General features: G+C 37.5%; 1 pseudogene; it reads left to right on the plus strand.

Moving 5' to 3' along the window:
• The first annotated feature begins 16,054 nt into the window (after positions 1-16,054).
• On the plus strand, positions 16,055-16,220 carry LOC113918977 (annotated as a pseudogene).
• Positions 16,221-17,184: the final 964 nt, after the last annotated feature.

Genomic DNA, 17,184 nt, shown 5'->3' on the forward strand with positions numbered 1-17,184 from the left:
GGTTTTACCAGTCTCATTAATTCTTTCAAAGAACGAGCTTCTAATTTCTGTTCTACTGTTCTTTTGGTTTCTATTTCATTGATTTCTGCTCTAATCTTTATTAATAATTTCTCTTATCCTGCTTGGTTTAGGCTTTATTTGCTGTTCTTTCTCCACCTCCTTTAGGTATAAGGTTAGCTTGTGTATTGGAGACTTTTCTATTTTTTGACAAAGGCTTGTACTGCTATGTACTTCCCCTTCAGTACCACCTTTGCTGCATCCAAAAGGTTTTGAACAGTTGTGTTTTCATTTTCATTTGTTTCCATGAATTTTTAAATTCTTCCTTATTTCCTGGTTGACCTGTTCATTCTTTAGTAAGATGCTCTTTAGCCTCCATGTATTTGAGTTCTTTCTGACTTTCCTCTTGTGACTGAGTTCCAGTTTCAAAGCACGTGGTCGGAAAATATGCAGGGAATAATCCCAATCTTTTGGTACTGGTTGAGATTTAATTTGTGACCCAGTATGTGATCTATTCTGGAGAATGTTCCATGTGCACTCGAGAAGAATGTGTATTCTGTTGCCTTATGATGGAATGCTCTGAATATATCTATGAAGTCCGTCTGGTCCAGTGTAATTCAAAGCCCTTGTTTCCTTGTTGATCTTTTGCTTAGATGATCTGTCCATTGCTGTGAGTGGGGTGTTAAAGTCCTCAACTATTATTGTATTATTATCAATGTGTTTCTTTAATTTTGTTGTTAATTGGTTTATATAATTGGCTGTTCCCAAGTTAGCATAACTATTTTTAACTGTTAGATCTTCTTGTTGGATAGACCCTTTAAGTAGGATATAGTGTACCTCTTCATCCCTACTACAGTCCTTGGTGTAAAATCTAATTTGTCTGATATAAGGATTGCTTTCTTTCGGTGTCCATTAGCATGGTAGATGTTTCTCCACCCCTCACTTTCAATCTGGAATTGTCTTTCGGTCTAAAATGAGTCTCTTGTAGATAGCATATGGATGGATCTTGCTTTTTTATCCAATCTTATAACTTGTGTCTTTTGATTAGAAGCATTTATCCCATTTACATTCAGAGTAACTATTGAAAGATATGGAATTTAGTGCTATTGTATTACCTGTTAAGTCCCTGTTTCTGTAGATTATCTCTGTTTCTTTCTGGTCTATGTTACTTTTGGGCCCTCCACTTACAGCATCCCCTTTAATATTTCTTGCAGGATTTTTTTGGTGATCACAAATTCTTTTTGTTTCTGTTTGTCCTGGAAACTCTTCATCTATCATTCCATTCTGAATGACAGCCTTGCTGGATAAGGTATTCTTGGCTGCCTAGTTTTCTCATTTAGTACCCTAAATATTTCATGCCAGCCCTTTCTCGCCTGCCAGCTCTCTAGATATGTCTTTTGCCAGTCTAATGTTCCTACCCTTGTATGTTAAGGACTTCTTGCCTCTAGCTGCTTTCAGGATTTTCTCTTTATCTCTGAAATTTGCAAGCTTCACTGAGATATGTCAGGGTGTTGATCTATTTTTATTGATTTTGAGGGGGTTCTCTGTACCTCCTGGACTTGAATGTCTGTTTTCTTCCTCAGATTAGGGAAGTTCTCACCTATGATTTGCTGAAATATACCTTCTGTCCCTCTCTTTCTTTCTTCTTCCTCTGGGACCCCAATATTCTAATACTATTTCGCTATATGGTATTGGTGATTTCTCTAAGCCTCCTCTTATGCTCCATTGGTTGTTTTTCTCTCTTTTCCTCAGCTTCCTTCCTTTCCATCATTTTGTCTTCTATGTCACTGACTCTCTCTTCTCCCTTATTTACCCTAGCTGTTAGAGCATCCATTTTAGACTGCATCTCAGTTAAAGCATTTTTAATTTTGGCCTTATTAGATTTTATTTCTGCACTAAGAGATTCTCTAGTATCTTTTATGCTTTTTGCAAGCCAGCTAGTAATTTTGTAATCATTAATTTGAATTCAATTTTTGACATTTTACTTATATCCATATTGATTAAATCTATGGCAGAGAGTTTTACCTCTGGTTCTCTCTTTCACTGTGAATTTCTTCTAGTCATTTTGTCCAGAGAAGAATAGATGAATGAGAGAACAGAAATAAAAAATATCAACCCACTTGGGACACCTGGGTGCCTCAGTCAGTTAATGTCTGCCTTTGGTTCAGGTCATGATCCCAGCGTTCAGTTTCTCATGAGAAAAAAAAACCTCAAATTCTATATACTATTTTCACCTAGTGCAGGAGTTTCTCAGTTCTGAGTTATCCATAAACTTGGTATTCAGCTGATGTTCTGCTGATCTTTGGGGGAGGGACGTGTTGCACTGATTCTCAGGTGTCTTTGTCTGGGTGGAGTTGCACCACCCCTTGCCAGGGGGCCAGGCTCAGTATAAGCTGACTGGGGTTGCTCTATGTGGTTCTTGTTCCCTGAAGGCTTTCTGTGCCACTTCAGAGGATGAAAAAAAAAGTGAAATGGTGAGGCCCCATCTCCAGTCCCAGGGCTGAACCATCCTGGCCCCCACTTTTTGGTGCACCATCAGGGAAAAGCATTCACTCCCTTTTGTGTGCATCAAACTCCACAGACTCCTGTGGTGCACACTGCACTAATCTTGGGCAGGGGGCAGGTCTCATCATGGCCCCATGGCTCACTGGGCCCCTGCTTTGGGAGTGGTTGCCTGACTGTGGGCACACCCACACTGCTCCTCCCGGGGGGAGGAGCACATCTCCCAGTGGTTGTTGTTTGCTTGGCCCTGCTTGGAGAGTGGCGGCCTGATCTTGCCCCATTTCTCGGTTTATGGGAACATCTAGCTGAGAGGCCACCTCAGGGCTCACTAAGTTTAGCTGTCTTCCTTGCTCCAATGCTTGGGAAACTCTGCCACACTCAGGCACCATCGTTCTTTCTGTGACCCTGGGGACCCTGAGATCACCACTCTCCCACCTAGAATTCTGCTCTGCTTTGCCAGCTGAGCACCTTTCAGGCAGGGAAGTCCCTCCCAGGAGCCGACTTCTAAAAGTTCCAATTTTGCACTCTGCTGCTCTATCACTTTCTGGTAGCCGACTTACACAGGCTCTCTCTCCACCACGGTTTATCTTCTGATATATCCCCTCAGATTCATGTCTCCACACCTCCTACCTTGCAAAAGTGGTCACTTTTCTATTTGTAGAATTGCAGCAATTATTTTCTTAGATCTCAGGTTGAATTCACAGGTGTTCAGAATGATTTGATAGATAACTAGCTGAATTTAAGGGATCAGATGAAACATGGGTCCCTATTTTTCTGCCACCTTCCACAGAAACTCCTTATCTGAAGATTTTGAATGATTATTTAGTTACCAAGAATATAATTTATTTGAGCCTAGGGATTTAAATACCTCTAGCTTGAATAATTCTTCAACTCTGTTTTGCCTATTTAATTTTCAGTTCTTGGTGCATTTGAAACATGTAAACTTGGATAAGTCATAATCTTTCTTATTTCTCTTTCATCTCTAAAATGGGATAAAATATGTATCCTAGGAAAGCACTGGAAATACAATTAGGTGTACACATACTTGGCAAACTACAAATGTAAATAACTATTATTTTAAAGGTCTGTAAAATTATCTGACTTTATTATTGCTCTAATCCTTTTTCCCTTACTTTAAAAAGATGTATGTAATCATTCTCGAATGCTTATACTGCATTTCTGTAATTTGCAAGGAGTTTTTATTCTATTTTAGGGCTATATTTAAAACTAGATTCTATCTGCTTCTCCCTCTGTCCCTCCCCCCTGCTTGTGTTCCCTCTCTCGCTGTCTCTCTCTCTGTCAAATAAATAAATAAAAATCTTTAAAAAAAGGGGGGGTTGTGCCTGGGTGGCTCAGTGTTAAGCGTTCTGCCTTCGGCTCAGGTCATGATCCCAGGAGCCCCACATGGGGCTCCCTGCTCAGCAGGAAGCCTGCTTCTCCCTCTCCCACTCCCCTGCTTGTGTTCCCTCTCTCGCTGTCTGCCTCTTTGTCAAATAAACAAATAAAAATCTTTAAAAAGAAAACAAAACAAAACAACTAAATTCTAAAGCTTTAATCCAGTTTTTAAAGTTTTAATAGCTTGCTATTATTCATAATCATTTATATTTACTTTTATTTTCAGTCATTATTTTGAATGATATTAGTGGATAAGTTAATACAACTGATTTCTCAGCAATAGAGACTACACTGACTGGCCCTTACTGAGAAGGTGGAATTTATAGAGGACCTTTAAAATAAAATGGGAAAACCTTCTCTTGGCTGGATTCTTAGAATGATAAATATTAAAATCTCAGACAAATCCCCAAATGTTGCACAGTGAAATGTGCATATTACCTATTATTGGAGTTATTTTAAAGGGCTTCATGTTTTTGTTTGGTTGTCAGTTTTGCAAATTCATTTGTCTTGCCTCCCAATTTTTCTCTAAGCCATTGAAAATCTAGTTCATATTGTTGTATACTGACTTGTTATGATTTCAAATCCATATTTTGAAAGCTTAGTTTGGATAAAATTGTGATTTGAACTTGCTTTGAGTAACTATTTTTTAAAAGATTTTATTTATTTATTTGAGAGGGAGAGAGGGAGAGACAGAGATAGTGACAGAGAGCATGAGCAGGGAGGAAAGGGAGAAGAAGCAGGCTCCCCACTGAGCAAGGAGCCTGACATGGCGCTCAATCCAGGACCCTGGGATCATGACCTGAGCCGAAGGCAGACGCTTAATGACTGAGCCACCTAGGTGCCCCTCCAACTCATTTTAACATGGCTCCTGTCATGTCAATTTTTCACCCATGTAATAGTGCCTGGATTAATTACCTTCACAATAGCCAATCTTGCAGGCCAACACTGCACTGTCATCCCACTAGCTCTGTGCCCCAGCAGTAGAGACCTAAGCTGGCAGCTGATACATAGCTTTAAGTTTTGGAAAGAATGACTAGTGAGAACTAGCTTGTAGAAAGGTACACCTCAACTAAACTTGGACTTTACTTCTTTAATGTCCCCTTTGCCTGGAACAAATAGTATAATTAATCTGTCATTGGTTTGGAGTATGTTACTTCTTTATTGGCTTATTAAGAGACATTATCTTGTATGCTATTGGCTTGTGAAATATTATTGTTATAAATTATAATTCTTGCAGTGAACTTGTATTAAATAAATTTATTTGCAAAATAATCTCAGGCTCTGAGCATAATTTACCCTGAATGAAACACATACAAAAGTTATAAATTCCAGAATTTTTCTAATTTCAGAAGAGAGAATCTTGTAATCTTCTGCAACAATTTTTAGAAAGTGTTGATTTTGTAAAAATAAAGTTTTTATTTACTGAAAAGTGATGATTTCTATTTATTTAAAAAAATTTTTTTAAAGATTTTATTTATTTGACAGAGAGAGACACAGTGAGAGAGGGAACATAAGCAGGGGGAGTGGGAGAAGGAGAAGCAGGCTTCCCGCGGAGCAGGGAGCCCGATGCGGGGCTTGATCCCAGGATGCCGGGATCATGGCCTGAGCTGAAGGCAGATGCTTAATGACTGAGCCACCCAGGCACCCCATGATTTCTGTTTTTTAAGAATTTGAGAGGATATAGCCATAAACTTAAAGTTAATTTTTGGTCAAATCACTTTTTGGTCATTGGGTTGTGCTTTATATCTACTTGGGCTTTAAAATTAAAAGTAAGTGTTGTACACTTAAAAATAATTGCTAAATAAAGAAATTTATTATGTTAAAATCTGTCTTATATTGTGTTTGAAAGGGAAGCCTAACAATAGTTTATGTAATTTTATAACTTCTACCAAATTATATGTGCTATTACTCCCTTTTGGGGTATGTATACACAGGTCAGTATATAACATGCATTTAAAATAATATTCTGAGTCCTTTGCAACAAGATGGCAGAGGAACAGACCTAAATTTCGTCTTGTCCCAGGAATTCAGCTAGATAGTGATCAAACCAATCTGAACACCTACGAACTCAACAGGAGATTGGAGAAAGGAATAGCAGCAACTCTCTGAACAGAAAAACGACCACTTTCTGTAAGGTCTCTTCTGATTTGTTTAGTGTATATTTTTCTGGGGTCGTTGTTACCCTGTTAGCATTTTGTTCTTTCATCTGTTCTCTTCTGGACAAAATGACAAGATGGAAAAAATCACCTCAAGAAAAAGAACAAGAGGCAGTACCGATTGCCAGGGACCTAATCAATACAGACATTAGTAAGATGTCGAAACTAGAGTTCAGAGTGATGACTGTAAAGATACTAGCTGGGCTTGAAAAAAGCATGGAAGATATTAGAGAAACCCTTTCTGGAGAAATAACTAAAATCTAACCAAGTTGAAATCAAAAAGGCTATTAATGAGGTACAATAAAAAATGGAGGCTCTAACTGCTAGGATAAATGAGGCAGAAGAGAGAATTAATGATATAGAAGACCAAATGATGGAGAATAAAGAAGCTGAGAAAAAGAGAGAGAAACAACTACTGGATCACAAGGGCAGAATTCGAGAGATAAGTGGTACCATAAGATGAAACAATATTAGAATAATTGGGATCCCAGAAGAAGAAGAAAGAGAGAGAGGGGCAGAAGGTATATTGAAGCAAAATATAGCAGAGAACTTCCCTAGTTTGGGGAAGGAAACAGGCATCAAAATCCAGAAGCACAGAGAACCCCCCTCAAAATCAATAAAAATAGGTCAACACCCTGACATCTAATAGTAAACCTTACAAGTCTCAGAGACAAAGAGAAAATCTTGAAAGCAGCTCGGGAGAAGAGATCTGTAACCTACAATGGCAGAAACATTAGATTGGCAACAGACCTATCCACAGAGACCCGGCAGGCCAGAAAGGACTGACGTGATATATTCAGAGCACTAAATGAGAAAAATATGCAGCCAAGAATATATATCCAGTTAGGCTGCCACTGAAAATAGAAGGAGAGATAAAAAGGTTCCAGGACAAACAAAAACTAGAGGAATTTGCAATCACGAAACCAGCCCTCCAAGAAATACTGAAAGGGGTCCTCTAAGCAAAGAGAGAGCCTAAAAGTAACATAGACCAGAAAGGAACACAGACAATATACAGTAACAGTCACCTTACAGGCAATACAATGGCACTAAATTCACACCTTTCAAGAGTTACCCTGAATGTAAATGGGCTAGACGCCCCAATCAAAAGACACAGGGTATCAGAATGGATAAAAAACAAGACCCATTGATATGCTGTCTGCAAGAGACTCATTTTAGATCCAAAGACACCCCCAGATTGAAAGTGAGGGGGTGGGAAACCATTTACTGTGCTAATGGACATCAAAAGAAAGCTGTGGTGGCAATCCTTATATCAGACAAATTAGATTTTAAGCCAAAGACTATAATAAGAGATGAGGAAGGACAGTATATCCTACTTAAAGGGTCTCTCCAACAAGAAGATCTAATAGTTGTAAATATCTATGCCCCTAACACGGGAGCAGTCAATTATATAAGCCAGTTAATAACAAAATCAAAGAAACACATCGACAACAATACAATAATAGTGGGGGACTTTAACACCCCCCTCACTGAAATGGACAGATCATCTAAGCAAAAGATCAACAAGGAAATAAAGACTTTAAATGACACACTGGACCAAATGGACTTCACAGAGATATTCAGAACATTCCATCCCAAAGCAACAGAATACACATTCTTCTCTAGTGCCCATGGAACATTCTCCAGAATAGATAACATCCTAAGTCACAAATCAGGTTTCAACCAGTACCAAAAGATTGGTATCATTCCCTGATATTTTCGGACCACAGCTTCTTCCTAGAACTCAATCACAGGAGGAAAGTCTGAAAGAACTCAAGTACATGGAGGCTAAAAGCATCCTACTAAAGAATGAATGGGTCAACCAGGAAATTAAAGAAGAATTAAAAAAAATCATGGAAACAAATGAGAATGAAAACACAACAGTACAAAATCTTTGGGATGCAGCAAAGGCAGTCCTAAGTGGAAAGTATACAGCAATACAAGCCTTTCTCAAGAAACAAGAAAAGTCTCAAATACACAATCTAATTCTCTACACCTAAAGGAGCTGGAGAAAAACAGCTAATAAAGCCTAAACCCAGCAGGAGAAGAGAAATAATAAAGATCAGAGCAGAAATCAATGAAATAGAAACAAAAGAACAGTAGAACAGATCAATGAAACCAGGAGCTGGTTCTTTGAAAGTATTAATAAGATTGATAAACCCCTGGCCAGACTTATCCAAAAGAAAAGAGAAATGACCCAAATAAACAAAATCATGAATGAAAGAGGAGAGATCACAACCAACACCAAAGAAATACAAACAATTATAAGAACATATTATGAGCAACTCTATGCCAGCAAATTAGATAACCTGGAAGAAATGGGTGCATTCCTAGAGATGTATCAACTACCAAAACTGAACCAGGAAGAAATAGAAAACCTGAACAGACCTATAACCACTAAGGAAATTGAAGCAGTCATCAAAAATCTCCCAACAAACAAAAGCCCAAAGTGCTAGAACTCATATAGGAATTCAGTAAAGTGGCAAGATATAAAATGAAGCACAGAAATCAGTGGCATTCCTATATACCAACAACAAGATAGAAGAAAGAGAAATTAAGGAGTCAATCCCATTTTCAATTGCACCCAAAACCATAAGATACCTAGGAATAAATCTAACCAAGAGGCAAAGAATCTGTACTCAGAAAACTATAAAATACTCATGAAAGAAACTGAGGAAGACACAAAGAAATATAAAAACATTCCATGCTCATGGATTGGAAGAACAAATATTGTGAAGATATCAATGCTACCTAGAGCAATCTACACATTTAATACAATCCCAATCAAAATACCATCAACTTTTTTCAAGAAATGGAGCAAATAATCCTAAATTTGTATGGAACCAGAAAGACCCCGAATAGCCAGAGGAATGTTGAAAAAGAAAGCAAAGCTGGTGGCATCACAATTCTGGACTTAAAGCTCTATTACAAAGCTGTCATCATCAAGACAGTGTGGTACTGGCACAAAAATAGACACATAGATCAATGGAACAGAATAGAGAGCCCAGAAATGGACCCTCAACTCTATTGTCAACTAATCTTCGACAAAGCAGGAAAGAGTGTCCAATGGAAAAAAGACAGTCTCTTTATCAAATGGTGTTGGGAAATTGGATAGCACATGCAGAAAAATGAAACTGGACCATTTCCTTACACTATACACAAAAATAGACTGAAAATGGCTGAAAGACCTAAATGTGAGACAGGAGTCCATCAAAATCCTAAAGGAGAACACAGGCAGCAACTTCTTCGACCTCAGCCACAGCAGCTTCTTCCTAAAAACATCGCCAAAGACAAGGGAAGCAAGGGCAAAAATGAACTATTGGGATTCCATCAGATAAAAAGCTTTTGCACAGCAAAAGAAATAGTCAACAAAACCAAAAGACAACCGACAGAATGGGAGAAGATATTTGCAAATGACATATCAGATAAAGGGCTGGTATCTGAAATTCGATAAAGAACTTATCAAACTCAACACCCAAAGAACAAATGATCCAATCAAGAAATGGGCAGAAGACATGAACAGAGATTTTTCCAAAGAAGACATCCAAATGGCCAACAGACACATGAAAAATTGTCCCACATCACTCAGCAGGAGGGAAAATACAAATCAAAGCCACAATGAGATACCCCCTCACACAGTCAGAATGGCTAAAATCAACAAGTCAGAAAACAACAGATGTTGGTGAGGATGCAGAGAAAGGGGAACCCTCCTACACTGTTGGTGGGAATGCAAGCTGGTGCAGCCACTCTGGAAAACAGTATGGAGGTCTCCTCCCCTCGTTTAAAAAATTATTTTGAGTGGTGGCAAAGATTAATCTTTGCAGGTGGATTTATCTTTTTGGTGAGAACCTGGTACTAATCAGGACCAATTTCATATCCTGTAGGCCCTTGAGGGCCTGTATCTTATATTATCGTGATTTATTTTTTGCATTTCCTGTCCTTGGAGTGGTGACTGGAAAACTGTGAGCCCTCCACACAAGCTTGTGAAACTGTTAACAGTGTGCAAAATCATGAATTTAATTGACTTCATGGTGTGATCTGTATGACTATGCAGTGAAGTATTTCAAAGGATAAAGGCAGTTGCAAATACTAGCTTCTTTATTTGCCAACCCTGTGACTTGGGACCACTTTAACTGTTGTAACCTCTTTGAGCCTCAGTTTTCCCCACCTGGAACATGGAGCTGATAATTCCCACCTCATGCAGCTGTTGTGAAGTACTATATTAGGCAACATGTGTAAATTGTTTGTATAATGTGTGGCATAGTGTAAGAGCCTCAGGAATTAGTAGTTACTGTTACTTGTTCTGAAGATAGTTCACAAAAAGGATTTATAAAATGTTCTGGGCCAAAGCTATACTATGTCACAGTCATAATTTTCCTAGAGAAGACTACAAAGAGGAGACTCATTTTTAAAAATTGAGATATAATTGACACATAACACTGTATTAGTTTCAAGTATACAATGTAATAACTTGATATATGTACCTATTGAGAAATGATCATCACAATAAATTTAGTTAACATCCATCACCACATATAGTTAGTTTTTTTCTTGTGATGAAAACTTTTAAGATCTACTCTCTTAGCAACTTTCAGATATATAATACAGTATTGTTAACTATGGTCACCATACTGTACATTATATCCCCAGGATTTATTTATCTTATAACAGGGAGTATTGTACCTTTTGACCACCTTCACCCATATTACCCACCCCCTGCCTCTGGCAATTACCTGTATCTATGAGTTCATCTTTTGTTTTTGTTTTGTTTGTTTTAGATTCAATGTGTAAATGAGATCACATACTATTTATCTGTTTCTGTCTGACATTTTACTTAGCATAATGCCTCCAAGGTCCATCTATATTGTTACAAATGGCAAGATTTGAATAATGTTCATATATATATATGATATGTATCCAATATATATTATATATATATCATATATTATACATATATCACATTTTATTTATCCATTCATTCATAGGAGAGTCTCATTTATTTTTTATTTTTTTAAATTTTATTTTATTATGTCATGTTAGTTACCATATAGTACATCACTGGTTTTTGATGTAGTGTTCCATGATTCATTGTTTATGTATAACACCCAGTGCTCCATGTAATACATGCCCTCCTTAATACCCATCACTGGGCTAACCCATCCCCCCACCCTCCTCCCCTCTAGAACCCTCAGTTTGTTTCTCAGAGTCCATAGTCTCTCAGGGTTCATCTCTCCCTCCGATTCCCCCCCCTTCATTTTCCCCTTCCTTCTCCTAATGCCCTCCAGGCTATTCCTTATGTTCCACAAATCAGTGAAACTGTATGATAATTGACTTTCTCTGCTTGACTTATTTCACTGTATTATAATATTTTTAAAGAAATGTGTTTTTGCCTGCTCTCTTAAAGAAGTTAAGATTTTAAAAAATAAAAATTTCATACATTTCTCTCTATTTTTTAAGACACAAATAATTGTAGCAATGTTTCCTCCATTCCCTCAATTAGGGAAAACACTACATTGCTTTATATTTTTGTTGTTTTTGAACAGTTTCTTAAGTATAGTCCTATTATAAGAATTACATATACTGCTTATGGTGCAGGGAGGGATCCATTTTTTAAAAGATATTAAGGCTGAGGCCAGAAAAAAGAGAGATTGTCAATCTTTCCCTGCAGTTATGTGTAGAATATTTGGGGTGGGAGTATGAGGGGACATTGCCCACGCCCCAACTACAAATTTCTTCCTAGTGTTCCTCTTCAAAATCACCTAATGGCTTTCATTCCTTAGGGTAGTAGGAAATGCTTGTAATGTGACTTACAAAGCCCTTGTAATGAGTCCTGTGTGACTGGTCCATATACACTCTCATTTTTTTAAAGAGTTACTTATTTTTTATTTTAGAGACATGGGGAGGGGCAAGGGAGAGGGAGAGAGAGAATCTTTTTTTTACTTTAAATTTTTTATTGTTATGTTAATCACCATACATCATTAGTTTTTGATGTAGTGTTCCATGATTCATTGTTTGTGCATAACACCCAGTGCTCCACACAGAATGTGCCCTCTTTAATACCCATCACCAGGCTAACCCATCCCCCCACCCCCTCCCCTCTAGAACCCTCAGTTTGTTTTTCAGAGTCCATCATCTCTCATGGTTCGTCTCCCCCTCCGATTTACTCCCCTTCATTCTTCCCCTGAGGGAGAGAGAGAATCTTAAGCAGACTTCTCTGCTAAGTACAGAGCCAGACTTGGGACTCCATCTCACATTCCTGAGGTCATGACCTGAGCCAAAATCAAGAGTCGGATGTTTAACTGACAGAGCCACCCAGGCAACCCCTGGGGAGGCTCATTTTTATGTGTAGCTTTTGAAATAAATTTCACTGTTATTCATTGTATAGCTTCCTAGGTGACTCCTATTAAAAGGAGCTCTGATCCATTTGATTATATTTTGGAATCAGCTTGTTTGAAAATCAGCTTCATTCTTTTTTAGCAACAACACATGTTTCCTATATGATTTATTTTCAGTCTTATGTAAGTAAGAAGTATGCATCTCTGGCTGAAGGAAGGATGTTTAGAAAGATTTCTGAGACCTTCTCTCTACCATAATATAGGCTATAAGTTCTGTAGTTTATTGCAACTAATTGGGGTTTATTGGCTATACATTGATTTTCCTTTGTCATCTTATTGTTCTTTAAAAACCCTATTGTGTGCAAGATATGACCATAGTATTTTTAGAAACATTGCGATGCCCTTGTTCAGTGATTGTTTTGTCAGTCTTTTCTGACTGACTCACAGTCAGCTCTCATGTAGTGGAAATGCTGGTCTTTGATATGTGGGTGCAATTCTGCAATTGCTAATAAATAAATATTCTCATTACTGTTCTGATTTAGTCCTCTAAACTTTGTAAGCTTTTTCCTGATAAAATGTTGTCATGCCACAGAATTAGGTGCAAAAGAAGAAAAGCAATGAGGCATAGTAAGGCGGAGGAAAGGGGAGGTGACACTGGGCTTTACTGACTTTGGTTAGTAAAAAACTATAAGCAGCTAATGAGTACTTTTAAGGGTAATAATATGTGGTTAACTGTATCTTAAAAACCAAAATTCAGGACCTGTCTCTAGAGGCCAGTGTAAAGGAGGAGATGTGATCATACATCTTAAAGGTAGGGTGATGCAGCACATCATGGCACAAAGACTCACTGAATAATGACATTTGTCAAGCTTGAAAATAAAACATGTAGTTTTTACCAGCAAAATGAATTTATTTGGGAATAGCAGAAAAATTGCAATTCAGGACAAGCAACCTATGGTGAGCCATATACAAGCCCAAAGAGACAAAGGGATGATCTGCTTTGATTAGGTTTTAGGAGGAAATTGGGAAGGGTTGTTTTAAAGAAAAGCAGTAGAGAAGGACAAGCAGTTTCTCATTGGCTGCAAGTGATGGTTAGTGTGTTGAGCTGAAACAGAAAGGGATCTTCCTTCTTAAAAGCAGGAGATAAAATTTTTTTTAAAAGATTTTATTTATTTATTTATTTATTTATTTATTTATTTATTTGAGAGCGAGAGAGAAACAGTATGAGAGGATAGAGGGTCAGAGGGAGAAGCAGGCTCCCCGATGAGCCGGGAGCCCGATGCGGGACTCAGTCCCAGGACCCTGGGATCATAACCTCATCCGAAGGCAGTTGCTTAATGAACTGAGCCACCCAGGCGCCCAGGAGATAAAATTTCTATGTGAAAAATGTCCTCCCTTGACAAAATAATTCTTACCTCCCTTCTTTCTGCTGGTTGTACAGCCTACGATGAGCGGTATGTGTGTGAGTTCCCTTCAGGGCTTCCCAGCTTCATCTTAAATGAGGTTTCCTTTATTTATTTTTGTGCATTCATGTGGCAGACACGTTCCCATGGGCTTTTCAAAGCCCTAAACTTTCTTCTTCCTGCTCTAGCCATTTTGTTCTTATTGGAGAAAGCATTTATGAACACAAATGAGCAAGAGATAGATTTTTTTAATGCAGACAGTTGCTCCTTATATATAAAAGTAAATCATTTGCAGGCTTTACATGTTATTTCTAGTAGCAAATGATTTGTGACAGTCTCAGTGGATGGCAGTACCATGGTTGACATCTGCTGGTGTGTTGTTAGACATGTTTGTATACTTACAATAGTGAGACGAAGGATTCACTCTTCTTGCTAGCTGTGTGATGTTGAAAAAGATCATCTAAACAGTCTGGGTCGCGGTTTGTACCTTTTAAGTAGAGATAGTTATAATCTTTAGCTACTTTACAGAATCATTGATAAAATGACAAAATAATGTATGTGAAAGCACTTTATAAACTCTAAAGCAAAGACATCAAAACTAGAGAGTTAGTCCAAAGGGACAAATACATTCATGCAGGACCCTGAATTATCCTGTTTGTCTAAATTTGCCAGATACTGGCTGAGTCTTCAGAATGTTTTATATTATAAAATATTGCCTTAGATGCATTTCTAAGTGTAATAGAAAGATGTTTCCTACAGTGACTCTGGACATATTTCCCCTTTCTTCCTCATTACTTTCTAAATATAAGTCTTTCCATTTTTCATTCTTCTTGTGATATGACCAGTAGAGCAAAGAAGAGATACAAACACATGTTTAATTAGTTTTGAGAATAAAAACTGCTGGGGTTAGGGGAAAGCACTGTGATACATGTTTCAGACTTGTACAGGAATAATATATGAGAAATAGGAGCTTCAAATGGTTCTTTGCCTTATAGAATTACAGTATGTTCAACAAACAAAACTAAATCAAACTCTGGTGCTTAATAGAAAGAACATTAGATTGCAAACGTCTTGAATGGCAGGATGAGAAATTTGAATTCTTTTTGGAACCAGTGAGTAGCTACTGAAGACTTCTGGGAGTGACGTTATTAAGTGGTACTCAATGAAGATGGTGTGGGAAGTGGGAGAAAAAAAGCCTTGGACATGAGACATAGTCTCATGTTGTCCTAGACATAGTCTAGGGGCAAACCACACAAATTTCCTGGAATCATTAAGCCTGATTTCAATTTGTTCTTCATTTATCCATAAGCTAGATGTTGGGGAATTCTCCAGGGCTGGGAGTAAGGATGTCTTTCTTCCTTTCTAGATGAACAACAACAACAACAAAAATAGAATTTCAGTTTCTTTCAATTTTATTTTGGGCAGTGTCTTTAAATCATATTCCCAGCTGAAACAACTAGCTAATAATGAAAATAATTTTTAAGAAAAATATAATTGAGGGGCCCCTGGGTGGCTCAGCCATTAAACATCTGCTTTCACCTCAGGTCATGATCCCAGGGTCCTGGGATCGAGTCCCATGTCGGGCTCCCTGCTCAGCGGGAAGCCTGCTTCTCCCTCTCCCACTCCCCCTGCTTGTGTTCCCTCTCTCGCTGTCTCTCTCTGTCAAATAAATAAATAAATAAAATCTTTAAAAAAAAAGAAAAATATAATTGAAGTTCAGCTTAGCTTTTCCCATCGTTTTGTGCCAAAGTATAGCTGTCCTAGTATTTAGGTGCTGAGGTAGAGTATCTTAACAAATATATACGTAGAAGGACCTTGACCAATAAGTGAGTGAGTGCAAGGAAGCACCCACACTCCTACTCTTGGGAACTGCTTCAGTGTTTTGATTTTTAAGATGACAGTACTTTTTGTGCTACATAAATTTACAAGTTATTCTTTAAAAGTGAATTTCTCAGAAAAGGTTGACTCTGCAGCTGTGTCTGACACCCTCTTTCTATCTGTGCTGATTCTTTTTCACTTTGCAAAGACTTTATTTCGTGTTTCCCAGATCTTGTCTAAGCTGGCCTAGAAAAGTAGTTACTGTGTTAATTAATACATTTTTGATTTTGAATGGCTCCTTGTTTAATTTTTTCTTTTTTAAATACTCTATAATATTCTATGAAATATCAAGTTATCAATTATTATGTTTTTCAAAAGTTCTGTAAATTGCCACACCACAGTCATTTTTTGGTGTATATATAGATATTAGTGTTTAAACATAGTTGTAAATAGCTTTGTGCAGTGGCAGTATCATAGCCAATGAGGTTTATCCGAGGCGCGATTATTGCTAATTGTAAACATAGTTGTAATTTATTTTGTTATGATTAAAATTCAACAGTGAGCTTGTTGCTTGGGCTCTCATCTAGTCAAGAAAACAAAGTAAACATTTAAAAATAAATGAAATCCCAAAGATGCAAGAGTAATAATCCATGCTATAAATGCCTGATCAGTTTAAAGAAAGAGAAGGTCCCTTCTAGGCAATAGGACTAGAACAAGAACTTGAAGGAGAGGTAGGATTTTGATAAGCTTAGAGAATAGGCAGACATTTCTCAGAGGGAGCAACAGTATGATCAATGGAAGAAAGAATGAGAAAAGGTTTTTAAAAGAGATTAGTGTTAAAGTATGCTTTTCAAAAATTTGAAAACATAGCTGTTTTATAAATTTTAAATGAACAGACATCAAAGACTTTATTCATCTCATCAATTAATGAGGAAACCAGTATGATGGTGTGGCTGTTCCAAGAGCATTTGAGGGGTTAGATATCCTTAGAAATTTAATGAAGGAAAATTAGGATATGATTGCTGGGTTAGATATAAAACTGGTAACATTCTATAAGGCAAGAAACTGTAAACTTGAGGTTGTCTTTTCTAGTGGACAAAAATTTACATGTCAAAATGTGACTTCATTATATTTAGGACTTTAATAATAAACAGTGAGTTGAATGAATATATTAAATAATTTTTGAGTGAACCTTTTTTAAAAATTTATTTTTATTCTTAATATAATGTATTATTTGTTTCAGGGGTACAGGTCAGTGATTCCTCAGTCTTATATAATACCCAGTGCTCATTACAACACATACCCTCCCCAATGTCCATCACCCATTTCCCTATACCCCCCAGCCCCCTCCCCTCTAACAACCCTCAGTTTGTTTCCTGAGATTAAGAGTCTCTTACGGTTTGTCTCCCTCTCTGATTTTGTCTTGTTTCATTTTTTCCTGTCTTCCCCTATTATCCTCTGCCTTGTTTATTAAATTCCACATATCAGTGAGATTATATGATAGTCTTTTTCTGATTGACTTATTTCACTTAGCATAATACCCTCTAGTTCCATCTATGTCTTGGCAAATGGCAAGATTTC

This window comes from Zalophus californianus, chromosome 1 (genome assembly GCF_009762305.2).
Source record: "Zalophus californianus isolate mZalCal1 chromosome 1, mZalCal1.pri.v2, whole genome shotgun sequence".
NCBI lineage: Eukaryota > Metazoa > Chordata > Mammalia > Carnivora > Otariidae > Zalophus > Zalophus californianus.